Below are 17,367 nucleotides of genomic sequence, written 5' to 3' on the forward strand. Positions count from 1 at the left end.
TTGAGCTGCTTTAGGGCAATGTCCTATAATCGTTTAATTCCCATCATTGACCACAGTGCCTAGAAAATTGCAGATGATTATCTAAGTGTAACTTTATATATTCCTTGCATTTTACACATTCATAACACTACACATCATTTCTTCATTTGCACTCTGCTACTTTAAAGAATGGTTTACTCATAGCAGCAGAATCACAGCTTATTTGAGCTGAAAGAGTCTTTGTCTACAACTTAAACATTTACTTTGTTGATTTAATATAGAAACTATTGACTCTAGGATATTAATTTTAACATTACCACTGTTCATATAAAGTCATCTTACCTTTTATCTTTCCTTTTTTCTCCTCTTTCTTCATCAATGTCAGACAACTATTAATCAATAACAATTTTTTGTGTATCTACCATGGGCAAGACATACTGCTGGGCAACGTGGAGATTACAAAAACACTGCAAGAGCTTATCCTTATATTCTTGGACGTTAAATGTAGTTACAGAAATGATGTTGAGAATGATGATGATAAAAAAAAATAACAACACTATCATCTTGTAAAAAGTAGATTATGTACCAGTTATTATACTGTTTTATAATGACTTGAAAAGGCATATAAACATTTCCTACCCCATGGATGATCAAACGAGGCAGATCTGAGGATACCAAACACCTGCCCAGATGTATAGAGTGAATAAATATAGAGCCAGCACTTGAACTTCAACTCTTTAGATCAGTGGCCCATGTCCTGAACTATGGCATTACTTACATATTAAAAAAGACATAGGCAGGATAGAAAATTTTGATATGGAAGATGAAAAGGAAAAGATTACCTTCCAGTGGACTTTCAGGAGAAGTTTTGCAAAGGAAGTAGGATTTGAACTGGATCCTGGGATCTGTGGAGAGGAAATGAATGGCAGAGTGAATTAAGGAAATATGTTTGGAAAAGAGGTGACTAGATATCAAGTTTCATATTGGAGAATTCTATAGACAATCTTTCTTTGGTTTTTAATACATAAAACTCTCATGTCCTCCCTCTCAATATGGTATTCACATTAATTTATTATACCAGGAGAGATTTTGAGTTCATAGAGATTCCTCTTTTAACTAACTTTTTGCCTGGCACCTTTGAGAAAAAAAATGAGAAGATAGAAAATAATTATTCTAGAGTAGGTCTAGTCTGTGATCATAGGACAGGACAATGTAACTATAGGGTTCAAAAAAGTAAACATCGGGCTTCCCTGGTGGCGCAGTGGTTGAGAGTCCGCCTGCCGATGCAGGGCACACGGGTTCGTGCCCCGGTCAGGGAAGATCCCACATGCCGCAGAGCGGCTGGGCCCGTGAGCCATGGCCGCTGAGCCTGCGCATCCGGAGCCTGTGCTCCGCAACGGGAGAGGCCACAACAGTGAGATGCCCGCATACCACACACACACAAAAAAAGTAAACATCATTTGTACTAGGCATTTTTACTCTCATTGGTAAATAGTATACAAAAATGTCCATATTTCTGCACATCTTTTTGCTTTTAAGCTCATATCCTTTGAAAAGTAATATATTTTATATTTTCAGTTAGGAACATAATAGCAACTTTTTATGATCCTTAATATGATGGCTGGAAAAGTTTTCTTGCTGTTTCATTAATATGCTAAGAGGTCACAGAGAGCAAAAGAATGAGCAAAAGGACAGAAGCCTATATTAATTCTAAGATAACTGGAGAAGTAGTATAAGAATGAGTATTATGAATATTAGTCATCATATTTTGATATATAAGTGAAATGGTTGTTGATAAAATACGTTTTATTGGGGAGGGGTATTAAAGGGAATAGATATATTCCCTTAAAAAATCACTTTAAGGCACTGTAACGTCCAAGATTTCATTTTTTAAAATTTGTTGGAGTAGGGGAATATTTTCAAAATGTCATCTCCAGTTATTATCTGTGACAGAAAAACTATTCAGGAAGAAACTGTAGGTTTAGATTTTATATTCTGGTATGATCCATTTTGTCAGTGTTAATTGCTGTTTGCCAGCCTGAGTTTTACTCTTGCACAGGCAAGGTGTCTGTGATCTTTGAGCAAAAGGAGCAAACCTCTTTCTGCTTCCTTTGTAGTTTATCTGTCCAAAATCTTCTAGTAGTCTGCAACTATGTAGCTGGGTCAAATGTACTGTTTCTTTGTCCATGAATCATTTTTGAAATCAGGTAAGAGATATGAAAGTACTCTGAAACAAAATGGTGATTGAGAGCTCTATGTGGTATTGCCATTACTATTATTTTCTTATTATTATCTTCCTACTGTACATATAAATCTTCCCTCAAGACATCCAGTAATCAGCCTTCTCAAAAAAAGAAGTAGCTAAGAATTCTGTCGAAATCTCAGTTTTGTTTGTTTTACTGAGAAACTTTTGTGTCTAGAATAAGCACATCCTGCCATTTCCTTTTGTCCCCAAATGTGTCTCTCACACACAAAGGCCAAATTAAGTGTGAAAATAATGGCAGATCTAAGTTCCACCATATCAACAACAGTTTTAAACTACCATTTTCCTGGACTTTCCACTTCTCTAAATATATTTTATAAAATATATTCACTGGAACATAATTCCTTAGGATATTAACAGATATCATACAACAAGGGGTTCTGTGGTTTAAAAATGTATTAGATTCAAGTAGTCATATAAGCATAGTAATAATAATTTTTATAACTATAATTTATTCACAAGTTTCTGGAAAAAACAGCCTGTGGGGCTTCCCTGGTGGCGCAGTGGTTGAGAGTCCGCCTGCCGAGGCAAGGGACACGGGTTCGTGCCCCGGTCCGGGAAGATCCCACATGGCGTGGAGCGGCTGGGCCCGTGAACCATGGCCGCTGAGCCTGTGCGTCTGGAGCCTATGCTCCACAACGGGAGAGGCCACAACAGTGAGAGGCCCGCGCACCGCAAAACAAAAAACAAAAAAAAGAACAAACAAAACAGCCTGTGAAATATTTTCTCAATCTTTCCATTTTACAGGTGAGGAATCAGAAATTTATTTGGAGCCTTTAAATAAATGTTGAAAGTCACATAGTAGTAGAACCAAGACTTAAATCAAGGCTTTTCTATTTATTTTAAAATTTCTTTTACATTAAAAGATAAAGAGTTCTTATTTTTTACTCCAGACAGTCTTAGGGCCATTAATATATTAACATGTTAATGTGTAATATGCTGTATTAGGGTTTTACAGAGAAGCAGAACCAATACATATAACCTCTCTCTCTCCCATAGATATATATATAATATATATAATATACATATTATGTTATATATATGAATGATATTTATTGATAGATAGCATTCATATATGTAGATATAATTTATATATCATATATATATATACACACATCCCGGATGGATGGGCAGATTTATTATAAGGAATTAGTTCACAGAATTATGAAGGCTGGGACCCAAGATCTTCAGTTGGAGTTGACAAGTTGGAGACACAGGAGAGCTGATGGTATAATTCTAGTTGATTCTAAAGGCCTGAGAACCATGCAAGCCAATCGTGTAAGTTCTAGCCCAGAACCCAGCAGGCTTAAAACCCCACAGAGACAATTTTTCAGGTTGATCCTGAAGGCATGAAAAAGACCAGTGTCCCAGCTCATCAGCTCCTTTTGCTTAGGTTTTTTATTCTGTCAAGTTCTTCAACTGATTGAATGAGGCCCACTCACATCAGGGAGAAAAATCTGCTTTATTTAGTTTACTGATTCAAATGTTAATCCCATTCAGAAACACCCTCACAGAACACACCTAGAACAATGTTTGATCAAATGTCTGGGCATCCCATGGCCCAGTTACATTGATCAAAAAAATTAACCATCACACATGCTAATATGTAAACCTTGGGACCGAAGTGAGCCAGGGAAATGGGTATTTTCTATACATTTTTGATGACAAATTCCATCCCTTCGAAGAGTAAATCTCAGAACCAATGTTCTATAGAACATCTTGGAGATTTGGTACTCGAGACTTTAGAGAATTACTAAATTATATCACACTCTCTCCAGAACCTTTGGAAAGTATTGTTCTTTTTGAATCAATGAACCCTGAGAAAGCAATAACCCTAATAGAACCTACTGGAACAGAGGGGCTTTCTCTTTTAAGTAACTATGGTAGATTGCTGCAATAATAGTCTCAAATTTGTTCATACCTCTCTGTACTAATGCCCTTGATCCCTTCACACACTGACACTAGACTTGGCCATGTTACTTTCTTTGACCAATGAAGCAGCAGCAATGAAACACAAGCAAAGATTTGAAACACGATTGATCACTGAGGTTTTTCTTTTCTGCTGATTTTGGAACCTTGCTAGATGAGAAGAATATAGCTCAATCTTCCCCAACACCTCAGCTGACAGCCAGTAAACCTTCAGAGCTGACATCTAGCTAACTAACAGTTGACTGCAAATGCTTGAGTAAGCCTGGCCCGACCAGCAGAATAATCATCCAGGTGAATCCAGTCCAGACTGCTGAACTGCAGAATCATCCATGCTGTTTTAAGCCAGTAACGTCTTGGGGGAACTTTTTACTAAAAGTCTGGAATTAAAAGTCCTAGTTCTACCAAATTTGGGCTGTGTGACTCAGCCCCTGAAAAACTTAGTTCCTCCTCTTTAAACTTAGGACAGTAATAAAATATATTAAATAATTTTGCTTTAATAGTTAAATCAAATAATGGATAAGGAATTTGGGAATTATTTTGTAAGCTATAAACACTATACACATGAGTTACTATTACTTCTCTATGAGATCTTATCAGTTATTATTATTAATCATAATGCTAGGTATCAGTGGTATTATTTGTGTGATGTTATTTGCTGCCGGATCAATCTAGTGCTCAACAGGTATAGATTATTTGGTCTCTTGGCCAGACCTATGTAGACGTGGTCCCAAGGCCAAGGCATAAAAGGGTTCAGAATGGACACATAACCAGAATTCTGTGTGCCTTGTCCAGTGAGCCCCTTATGTTGTTCACATGGATCTTCGCTGGACATCTTCAGTAAGCCCAGTGCATGTAGAAATCCTTGCACAAAACTCCAAGGTCAGGCCCAGTTAGGCTTTCTACTGCATGGGAGAAAAGAGAGGCCAGTTTAAGCCATCTCAGGTCACCTGTTAGCAAGAGCTTCCTTCCATATGTTAACTTGATTTTTCTCTGTTTCAGTTTCTTCCTCTACTAAAGTGGGAAATTAACAGTAACTACTGCATAGTATCATTGAGAAAAATAAATTAGTTAATGCTTATTAGAAAAAGCATGTGATCAAAACCATACCTGGAATATTTCAAGTACTCATTAATACACATTGCAAATATTCAAGAAGTAAAGAGCTGTTATTACTCTTCCTATTACTGTAAAATATTAGTACTATTATACTGTTACTATTTTGTTACATTGTTGTTCTTTGGACTTTTCAGTCTACAACTCTGCTAGGTCTTTTATTTTTTTGAGCACACATAAGCAATCATAAATGTGCAAATACTCCAAATTGATCACCTAGACAACTTTTATCAGCAGGTACAACATATTCAAATGCTGAACACCTAATCCTAAAGTAGTAGTTTTAGGAGGTGGGAACTTTAGGGTGATTAGATCATGAGGGTAGAACCCTCATGAATGAGATTAGTAACCTTGTAAATGAGACCCCAGTGAGCAACCTTGACCCTTCCACAATGTGAGTACACAGTGAGAAGTGGAAGTCTGTAACCTGGAAGAGGGCATTCAGCAGAACCTGAACATGCTGACACCTTGAGTTTGAACTTCCAGCCCTCAAAAGTGTGAGAAATAAATTTCTGTTCTTTATAAGCCACTTGGTCTGTGGTATTGTGTTATAGCAGCCTGAATGAATGAAGACAATGCCTAAGCATGTTATCTTTAGATAAATTAAGTCAATATATTTTTTGTGTAAGTTATTGTAATTATAGGAATAAAAAAATGGGACTTTATTCTTTTAATTCTAAAATCTTGAGCATGTTCCCACTAGGGCTAACGTTAACAAAATATCAAAATATTTTTACATTGTGCTTTTTTTTACCTTTTGTATTTGCTTTCTATTGCTATGTACAAATTACCACAAACATAGAGGTACAAAACAACATATATTAATTATCCATGGTTCAAAAAGTTGGGTATGGTTTAATTAGGACCTCTGCTCAAGGTCTCACTGGGCTGAAATCAAGATGTTGGTAATCATTTTGTTTTTCTTCTGATCTTACTGATTGTTGACAGATTTTAGTTCCTGACAATGATCGTTCTGAAATCCCCCTTTTCTTCTGGATGTTGACCAGAGATCACCCTCAGTTTTGGAGAACGCTTCAATTTCATGCCATGTATCCCCCTCAATAGGCAGTTCAAATGTGGATTTTGCTTCTTCAAGGTCAGCAAGAGAAATTTCTCCTGCTTCAAATCTTTTTAGTCCCCTTTTTAATGGCTCACATGATTAAATTAGGTGAACCAGGATAATCTCTCTTTTGATTAGCTCAAAGTCACTGATTAGGAACCCTAATTATATCTTCAAAATCTCTCTGCCATATAATGTAACAATCACAGGCATGATAGATCACAAGTACCTTTCAAAAGGAGGAGATGTTATACAGGATATGTACACCAGGTTGGTGAGAATCCTGGGGGCAAATTTAAGATTCTACCTACTACAGCTGTAATCTTGATATTTTGAAATTTTAACTTGGATGTTTATGATAGCTGCTAAACCACAAACTCTCAAAGATTCAAGAACAAAAATTTACCTTTTAACATGAACTCAGAAGTTGCTACCTAGAGTGATCATATACAATTTAATTGACAACAGCAATCAATGATTGCTATTCGCTCGGAGTGCATATATAAAATTACTAGCATTGTGTTAAATTGTCTAAATAGCTACAGATGTTTACATTGAGAGTCTAGGTAAACATCTGGCCACTTAAATCTTTAAAAGAAAAATATGAGATTGCAGATTTTAGCTCTGGCATATAAATAGATTTTAAACTGTCACTTCCATTCATATACTAAGAAAAATCTGAATAAACAAAAAAATCAATAATTTTTAACTCATCAGAGAACTGTGGTATCAGGACAAATTATCACCCCAAAAGTTGGACAAGAAAATATAGAGTCACAGTGGAGATATGTTTTACTAGAACAGAAGCTGCTAGAGCCACAAATAGGTAGGAACACTTAAATGATGAACTGCTGGAGACTGAACATAGACTAGCATGAGAGTGAGAAACACCTGGAAGCTGCAGTCTTAAGGAGCTCTCCACAATTTCATAGGTTTTACACTCATGTTCTCTACTAGGATCCCATGGTGAAGAACTAAGCATGGTTCTGGCAGGAGGAGGAAAGCAGTTAATTGGGAAATCGCTCAGATTATTCTCTATAACAAAGACCTACTTTCCAGGGGAAAAACTTTACCAAAGTCTTACCCCAGTTGCAGGAGAGAATTCCTCCTCTCCATTCCCCATAAGCTTTCCTTTCTCACCTAATGTAGGGGAGATACTATATACTGGAAAAATATTTGTGAGGGTATCAGCATAGAGACATAGGCCAACTAAAGGCCTGTGGTTTAATCAGAAGATGACAGAACACTTCCCTCCCTAACTTCCATGCCACCACATCAACAGGGTTATATTATAATGAAAGAAAATTACCACTGACCAAACTGCAAGACATAGCCCCTCTCTGAAGAGGAAAACTTAAGAAAGCCTAAAGTTAAGAGTAGAAACAAAACAAGATAAATGAAGTTTGTGGCACCTATCCTTACAGTAAACATTAAACACAGCCCAATTACTAGCCGGATTAACATAAAACCACACACTATAGGCCTATTTACCTCAGTTTTAATCACCTGATACAACATGTCCAGTTTTCAACAAAAAGGTACACTCACCAAGACAGATTATACTCTAGACAATAAAAAAATCAACTAAACAAATTTTAAAAATAAAAATCATAGAAGATATGTTGTCAGATCATAATGGAATTAAATTAGAAATCAATAATCAAATGATACCCGAAAAATGCCCAAATATTTGGAGCTCAAAGAGAACCTGAATCAAAGAAGCAGTCTCAAGGAAAACTCAAAAAGTATTTTGAACTAAATGGCAATAAAAATACAACCTATCAAAATTTGTGGGATGCAGTGTAGGCAGTGCTTCGAGGAAAAAATATAGCATTAAATGCATGTATTAGAAAATAAGAAAGATCTAAAATCAGTAACCTAAGATTCCATCTTAGAAAACTAGAAAATGTAGAGCAATTTAGCTTAAAGCAAGTTAAAAAAAAAATGTCAGCAGAAATCAATGACAATGAAAACCAAAAAATTTAAAAATTAAAGCTAATTATTTGGCAAATAAATTGATAAACCTATTGCCTGGATGATCAGAGAGAGGAGGAGAGAAAAGAGAAAGATGGAAACAAATTCCAGTATCAGAAATGTAGATCATGTAACCATACAAAAGATTATTACTCACCAATAAAAAGAAATGAGCTATCAAGCTATTAATACACATGGATGACTTGTAAATACATATTGCTAAGCAGAAAAAGCCTGTCTGAAAAGCATAAACATTCAATTATTCAAATATATTAGTTCTAGAAACAGCAAAACTAAAGAGATGATAAATAGGTCGCTGGTTGGCACTGTTTGAATAGGTTAAAAACAGTTTAAAATTTTTTGAGAATAAATCTATCTGTATGGCACCATAATGATGAATATGTGACACTGCGTTTGTGACAACCCATAAATCATTATAGCATGAAGAATGAACCTAAATGTATATAAAATGTTTAAAAGTCATTCAGGGTATGTGGAGCAGTGTACAGTGAAGCGGAGGCAGAGCAGCTCCGTGAGCTCCTCTCCACTTTGCAATAGAGAACCCCTGACTGGCCTCTGAGGGTGAGCCACACACATGCCCTTGTGCCCGGCAAGCCCGAGAGGTCACTATCATATGACAAAGGCTTTGCTGCAGTTCATCTTCCTCACTGCGTACTTTCCATTTGTCTTCCTAGCCATGTGGCTGACAGGGTCTTGGTGCTCTGGCCGGGTGTCAGGCCTGTGCCTCTGAGGTGGGAAAGAGCCAAGTTCAGGACATTGGTCCACCAGAGACCTCTCAGCTACACATAATATCAAACGATGAAAGCTCTCCCAGAGATCTCCATCTCAATGCTAAGACCCAGCTCCTCTCAACGACCAGCAAGCTACAGTGCTGGACACCTTATGCCAAACAACTAGCAAGACAGGAACACAACCACACCCATTAGAAGAGAGGCCGCCTAAAGTCACAATAAGGTCACAGACAGCCCAAAACACACACAAAGATGCGATCCTACCCACCAGAAATACAAGATCCAGCCTCTTCCACCAGAATACAAACACCAGTCCCCTCTACCAGGAAGCCTACACAACCCACTGAACCAACCTTACCAACTGGGGGCAGACACCAAAAACAACAGGAACTACGAACTCACAGCCTGTGAAAAGGAAACCCCAAACACAGTAAGTTAAGCAAATTAGAAGACAGAAACACACAGCAAATGAAGGAGCAAGGTAAAAATCCACCAGACCAAACAAATGAAGAGGAAATAGGCACTCTACCTGAAAAAGAATTCAGAATAATGATAGTAAAGATGATCCAAAATCTTGGAAATAGAATGGAAAAAATAAAAGAAACATTTAACATGGACCTAGGAAAACTAAAGAGCAAACAAACAGTGATGAACAACACAATAAATGAAATTAAAAATTCTCTAGAAGGGATCAATAGCAGAATAACTGAGGCAGAAGAACGGATAAGTGACCTGGAAGATAAAATAGTGGAAGTAACTATGGTAGAGCAGAATAAAGAAAAAAGGAGGAAAAGAATTGAGGACAGTCTCAGAGACCTCTGGGACAACACCAACATTTGAATTATAGGGGTCCTAGAAGAAGACGAGAAAAGAAAGGGGCTGAGAAACTATTTGAAGAGATTATAATTGAAAACTTCCCTAATATGGGAAAGGAAATAGTCAAGCAACTACAGGAAGTGCAGAAAGTTGAATACAGGATAAATCCAAGGAGAAACACGTGAAGAAACATATTAATCAAACTATCAAAAATTAAATACGAAGAAAAAATATTAAAAGCAGCAAGGGAAAAAAAAATAAAAATAAAAAACAAGGGAATCCCTATAAGTTTAACAGCTGATCTTTCAGCAGAAACTCTGCAAGCCAGAAGGGAATGGCAGGACATATTTAAAGTTATGAACGGGAAAAAACTACAACCAAGATTACTCTACCCAGCAAGGATCTCATTCAGATTCAACAGAGAAATTAAAACCCTTACAGACAATCAAAAGAGAAGAGAATTCAGCACCACCAAACCAGCTTTACAACAAATGCTAAAGGGCCTTCTCTAGGCAGGAAGCACAAGAGAAGGAAAAGACCTACAATAGCAAACCCAAAACAAGTAAGAAAGTGGGAATAGGAACATACATATTGATAACTCCCTTAAATGTAAATGGATTAAATGCTCCAATCAAAAGACATAGATTGGCTAAATAGATACAAAAACAAGACCCGTATATATGCTGTCTACAAGAGACCCACTTCAGACCTCGGGACGCATACAGACTGAAAGTGAAGAGATGGAAAAAGATATTCCATGCAAATGTAAATCAAAAGAAAGCTGGAGTAGCAATTCTCATATCACATAAAATAGACCTTAAAATGAAGACTATTACAACAGACAAAAAGGACACTACATAATGATCAAGGGATTAATCCAAGAAGAACATATAACAATTGTAACTATTTATGCACCCAACATAGGAGCACCACAATACATAAGGCAAATGCTAACAGCTGTAAAAGGGGAAATCGACAGAAACACAATCATAGTAGGGGACTTTAACACCCCACTTTCACCAATGCACAGATCATCCAAAATGAAAATTAATAAGGAAACACAAGCTTTAAATGATACATTAAGCAAGATGGACTTAATTGATATTTATAGGACAATCCTTCCAAAGACAACAGAATACACTTTCTTCTCAAGTGCTAATGGAACATTCTCCAGGATAGATCATATCTTGCATCACAAATCAAGCCTTGGTAAAATTAAGAAAATTGAAATCATATCAAGTATTTTTTCCAACCACAATGCTATGAGACTAGATATCAATTACAGGAAAAAATCTGTAAAAAAAAAATACAAAGACATGGAGGCTAAACAATACACAACTAAATGACCAAGAGATCACTGAAGAAATCAAAAAGGAAATCAGAAAATACCTAGAAACAAATGACAATGAAAACATGATGACCCAAAACCTATGGATGCAGCAAAAGCAGTTCTAAGAGGGAAGTGTATAACAATACAATCCTACCTCAAGAAACAAGAAACGTCTCAAATAAACAACCAGAACTTACACCTAAAGCAATTAGAGAAACAGGAACAAAAAACAGCAAAGTTAGCAGAAGGAAAGAAATCATGAAGCTCAGATCAGAAATTAATGAAAAAGATATGAAGGAAACAATAGCAAAAATCAATAAAACTAAAAGTTGGTTCTTGGAGAAGATAAACAAAATTGATAAACCATTAGCCAGACTCATCAAGAAAAAACGGGAGAAGACTCAAATCAATAGAATTAGAAATGAAAAGGAGAACTAACAACTGACACTGCAGAAATACAGAGGACCATGAGAGTTTACTAAAAGCAACTATATGCCAATAAAATGGACAACCTGGAAGAAGTGGACAAATTCTTAGAAAAGTACAACCTTCCGAGACTGAACCAAGAAGAAATAGAAAATATGAACAGACCAATCACGAGCACTGAAATTGAGACTGGGATTAAAAATCTTCCAACAAACAAAAGCCCGGGACCAGATGGCATCACAGGCATATTCTATCAAACATTTAGAGAAGAGCTAAGACCTACCTTCTCAAACTCTTCCTAAATATACCAGAAGGAGAAGCACTCCCAAACTCAATCTACGAGGCCACCATCACCCTGATACCAAAACTAGACAAAGATGTCACAAAGAAAGAAAACTACAGGCCAGTATCACTGATGAACATAGATGCAAAACTCCTCCATAAAATATTAGCAAACAGAATCCAACAACACATTAAAAGGATCATACACAATGATCAAGTGGGGTTTATCCCAGGAATGCAAGGATTCTGCAATATACGCAACTCAATCAACGTGATACACCATATTAACAAACTGAAGGAGAAAAACCATATGATCATCTCAATAGATGCAGAGAAAGCTTTTGACAAAATTCAACACCTATTTATGATAAAAATACTCTGGAAAGTAGGCATAGAGGGAACTTACCTCAACATAATAAAGGCCATATATGACAAACCCACAGCCAACATCATTCTCAATGGTGAAAAACTGAAAACTTTTCCTCTAATATCAGGAACAAGACAAGGTTTCCACTCTCAGCACTGTTATTCAACATAGTTTTGGAAGTTTTAGCCACAGCAATCAGAGAGGAAAAAGAAATAAAAGTATTCCAAATCGGAAAAGAAGAAGTAAAACTGTCACTGTTTGCAGATGACATGACACTGTATATAGAGAATCCTAAAGATGCTACCAGAAAACTACTACAGCTAACCAACGAATTTGGTAAAGTAGCAGGATACAAACTTAATACACAGAAATCTCTTGCATTCCTATACAATAACAATGAAAGATCTGAAAGAGAAATTAAGGAAACAGTCCCATTTACCATTGCAACAAAAAGAATAAAATACCTAGGAGTAAACCTACCTAAGGAGACAAAAGACCTGTATGCAGAAAATTATAAGACACTGATGAAAGAAATTAAAGATGATACAAACAGATGGAGAGATATACCATGTTCTTGGACTGGAAGAATCAACACTGTGAAAATGACTATACTACCCAAAGCGATCTACAGTTTCAATGCAATTCCTATCAAATTACCAATGGTATTTTTCACAGAACTAGAACAAAAAATTTCACAATTTGTATGGAAACACAAACGACCCCGAATTGCCAAAGCAATCTTGAGAAAGAGAAATGGAGCTGGAGGAATCAGGCTCCTGGACTTCACACTATACTACAAAGCTACAGTAATCAAGACAGTATGGTACTGGTGCAAAAACAGAAATACAGATCAATAGAAACAGGATACAAAGCCCAGAGATAAACCCACACATATATCGTCACCTTATTTTTGATAAAGGAGGCAAGAATATACAATGGAGAAAGACAGCCTGTTCAATAAGTGGTGCTGGGAAACTGGGCAGCTACATGTAAAAGATTGAAATTAGAACACTCCCTAACTCCATATACAAAAATAAACTCAGAATGGATTAAAGACCTAAATGTAAGGCCAGACACAAAAAAAACTCTTAAAAGAAAACATAGACAGAACACTCTATGCCATAAATCACAGCATGATCCTTTTTGACCCACCTCCTAGAGAAATGGAAATAAAAACAAAAATAAACAAATAGGATCTAATGAAACTTAAAAGGTTTTTCACAGCAAAGGAAAACATAAATAAGATGAAAAGAGAACCCTCAGAATGGGAGAAAATATTTGCAAATGAAGCAACTGACAAAGGATTAATCTCCAAAATTTACAAGCAGCTCAAGCAGCTCAATATCAAAAAAACACACAACCCAATCCAAAAATGGGCAGAAGACCTAAAGAGACATTTCTCCAAAAAAGATATACAGGTTACCAACAAACACATGAAATAATGCTCAGCATCACTAATAATTAGAGAAATGCAAATCAAAACTATAATGAGGTATCACCTCACTCCTGTCAGAATGGCCATCATCAAAAAATCTACAAACAATAAATGCTGGAGAAGGTGTGGAGAAAAGGGAACACTCCTGCACTGTTGGTGGGAATATAAATAAACTGGTACAGCCACTATGGAGAACAGTATGGAGGTTACTAAAAAAATAAAAATAGAACTACCATATGACCCAGCAAATCCATTATTTGGCTATACCCTGAGAAAACCATAATTCAAAAAGAGTCATGTACCACAATGTTCACTGCAGCTCTATTTACAATATCCAGGACATGGAAGCAATCTAAGTGTCCATTGACAGATGAATGGATAAAGAAGATGTGGCACATATATACAATGGAATGTTACTCAGCCATAAAAAGAAACAAAATTGAGTTATTTGTAGTCAAATGGATGGACCTAGTGTGTGTCATACAGAGTGAAGTAAGCCAGAAAGAGAAAAGCAAATACTGTATGCTAACATATATATATGGAATCTAAAAAAAGAAAAAAGGTTCTGAAGAAGCTAGGGGCTGGACAGGAATAAAGATGCAGATGTAGAGAATGGACTTGAGGACATGGGGAGAGGGAAGTGTAAGTTGGGACGAAGTGAGAGAGTGGCATGGACATATATTCACTACCAAATGCAAAATAAATTGCTAGTGGGAAGCAGCCACATAGCACAGGGAGATCAGCTCTGTGCTTTGTGACCACCTAGAAGGATGGGATAAGGAGGGTAGGAGGGAGACGCAAGAGGGAGGAGATATGGGGATATATGTATGTGTATAGCTTATTCACTTTGTTATAAAGCAGACACTAACACACCATTGTAAAGCAATTATACTCTAATAAAGATGTTAAAAAAAAAGTCATTCAGGAGACTGGAGGACCCCAGGATATACTCTAGACCATGACAAGACAATTTGACTGTATTATAAAAATATAAAACGTCCCTCACATGGTGGGAAGAAAGGTTGATACCCTAAATAATTTTGAAAATCAGTAGAATCTTTAAAACAAAGCCAAAAGGAACTGTACATAAGCACTGTCCTGTTGATGATAAACTACAGAGGTATGATATTTTTATACATGTATACTGGCATGTAATAATTAAGTTAATGGATAGCAAATGATGGGAACAAGGTTTCTCACTGTTGTAGTGGGAAGTTACACATAGTGGGAAAGATCCCACTTTACCCAGTTACCCACTGGGTAACTGATTAAAATTGGAAGCATCAATATGAACTTTAATGTTTATTAATATACACCTATAGATATTTTTAGATGTGTATTATTATATACACAAATATGCCTCCTTACTCTGTCAGGTGACAGGACCTAGAAGCAACAACATTCCAGTAGTAATGAGCACACGTAACACCCAGATCTTGATTTCTAATATGATTTTCCAATAAAAGGAACCAAGTCTCCTCGGAAAAATGGCTGGTTTTAAGATGAGGGCAGGAAATATATAAGATGAGCCTAAAGCATCTTGTAGTGCCAGGGAATAAGAAATTGCTGAAACAATTAAATGTTTAAAAAAGAGCAGAATAATGGGAGTATGCCAAAAAGGTACAAGAGCCAAGTGAAAGAGCTCCCAATGGCCAACGCTATAAGAAAGTGTGAAAGAAAATAAGGTAGTATTAGGTTATAACCCAAAGTATGAAATAATTACCCATGAGTATATACTGGTATAAATGATTAAATAAATATTTGTCAAACAAATTTCCAGTACAGAAGAATTCTAAATAATTTATGTAGATATTCTTACCTGAAGGAGATGGAGCATTACTCCCACTCCTTAGGTGTGAGCAGTGAATAATTACTTCTTCCCAGAGAATACAGCATGAAAAAAATGGGGGCAAAAGGGTAATTTCACAGTGGAGAAACCTGACAAGCACTACCACAGCCAGGTCATCAAGGTTCACAACAACAGTGATGTCACCGTGACAGTATATACGCTTGATATGATGTGACGGAAACACTTTACCTCTGTGGTCTTCTTCTCAAAAATGCATAACCCAGACCAATTACAAGAAAAACATCTGACAAATTTCAATTGATTCTACAAAACACCTAATTAGTGCTTCTGAAAAGGCTAAAAATCCTCCAAAACAAGGAAAATCTGAGAAAGAGCCACAGCCAATAGGAGACTCATGAGAAATGACTACCAAAGGTAATGTGATGTCCTGAATGAGATAATGGACCAAAAAGAAGAAAGAATGGAAGGAAAAGAAGGAGAGAAAGAGAGACATAGACAGAGGAGGAAAAACAGTAGGTAATAACTAAAGAAATCTGAGTAAATTATGGGCTTTAGTTAATGATAATGTATGAACATTGATTCATTAATTGTAATGAATGTATCATACTAATGTAAGATGTTAATAATAGGGGAAACTGAGTGAGGGGCATATGGGAATACTCTGTAAGTATCTCCACAATTTTTCTATATACCTAAACTATTTTAAAATTAAAATTGTTTTAATATTATTTAAACAATCTATTATGGACTGAGTGTACCCTTCTTGCAGATTCATATGTTGAAGCCCCTAACCCCCAATGTGACTGTATTTGGAAATAGGGTCTTTATGCAGGTACTTAAGGTTAAAAAAATGTCATAAGAGTAGGGCCTCAATCTGATAGGACTAGTATCCTTATAAAGAAGGGACACCAGAGATCTTCCTTCCCTCCCTCCCTCCTCCCTCCCTCTTTCTCCCCCACCTTCATTCTCCCCCTCCCTCTGAGGATATTAACAGATATGCTATTAGATGTACAACTAAAATAAAAATAGAATGCATGTGCCAATTGTTGGGGAACTGATTTTGAACGATGAACAAGCTTAGTATTCAGAGAAAAAGAATTGTGCTTAGGCAGCAATTGGAACTATAACTCACTCACAATCTGTTATTTGCTGTGTGTTTTTGCATTTCATAGTACTAAAGGGTTGTATTTCATATATTACTTCATTCAAACATGGTATGTTATTTTTAAACATGTAGTGGTGACTGAAGTTAGTAAGAGTCATTAACCTTTGTAATCTACTTAATTTGACAGTCAAATAATTACCTCACTTGTGACTTAACTATTTATTCAAGGTAGGAAGTATTTTCATGTGCCTATACCTTTGGATAAGCCTCCTCTTCCTGCTTATATTTTGGGATAAATATAGTCTTAAAGTAGTATGTAAAGTTTATAGTCTCACTACCATTACACATTTATTCACATTTCTCCTTTATGAGAAGTTATACCCTAACTAGAACAATAACTAGAATTTTATATTATACTAAATTAACCTGTCATAGTTTTGCTGGGTACAAATTCAAATAACGATGCTTGGAGGTACGGTGTCTCTCCTTATTCTCATTTAACGTTAAATATATGCCCTCATTTTTGACTTAATTCAAAAGAATCATTGAAATAATTTTCCATTTTATTTTAAATGGAATTCACAAGGATTTCCACCCACTCCAGAATCAACATTATTTGGAGAGTATGAAAATTGGAATTTTAATTATAGTTCTTCTCAAAGAAAAATGAAATTACATTAAAAGTTTATTTGACTAGAAACAATATAAAGCTATTAACTCATTGGA

The 17,367-nt window shown here is 36.1% G+C and overlaps 1 long non-coding RNA gene across 1 annotated transcript in view; it reads right to left on the reverse strand.

Moving 5' to 3' along the window:
- Nucleotides 1-405: 405 nt before the first annotated feature.
- Nucleotides 406-17,367, reverse strand: part of LOC307185183 — a 171,137-nt gene continuing 154,175 nt past the window's right edge. The window contains exon 5 of the long non-coding RNA XR_013827902.1: nt 406-884. This is a non-coding gene — a long non-coding RNA (uncharacterized lncRNA). The remainder of the gene's footprint in view (nt 885-17,367) is intronic.

This window comes from Stenella coeruleoalba, assembly GCF_951394435.1.
Source record: "Stenella coeruleoalba genome assembly, chromosome: 4".
In the NCBI taxonomy this organism is placed as follows: domain Eukaryota; kingdom Metazoa; phylum Chordata; class Mammalia; order Artiodactyla; family Delphinidae; genus Stenella; species Stenella coeruleoalba.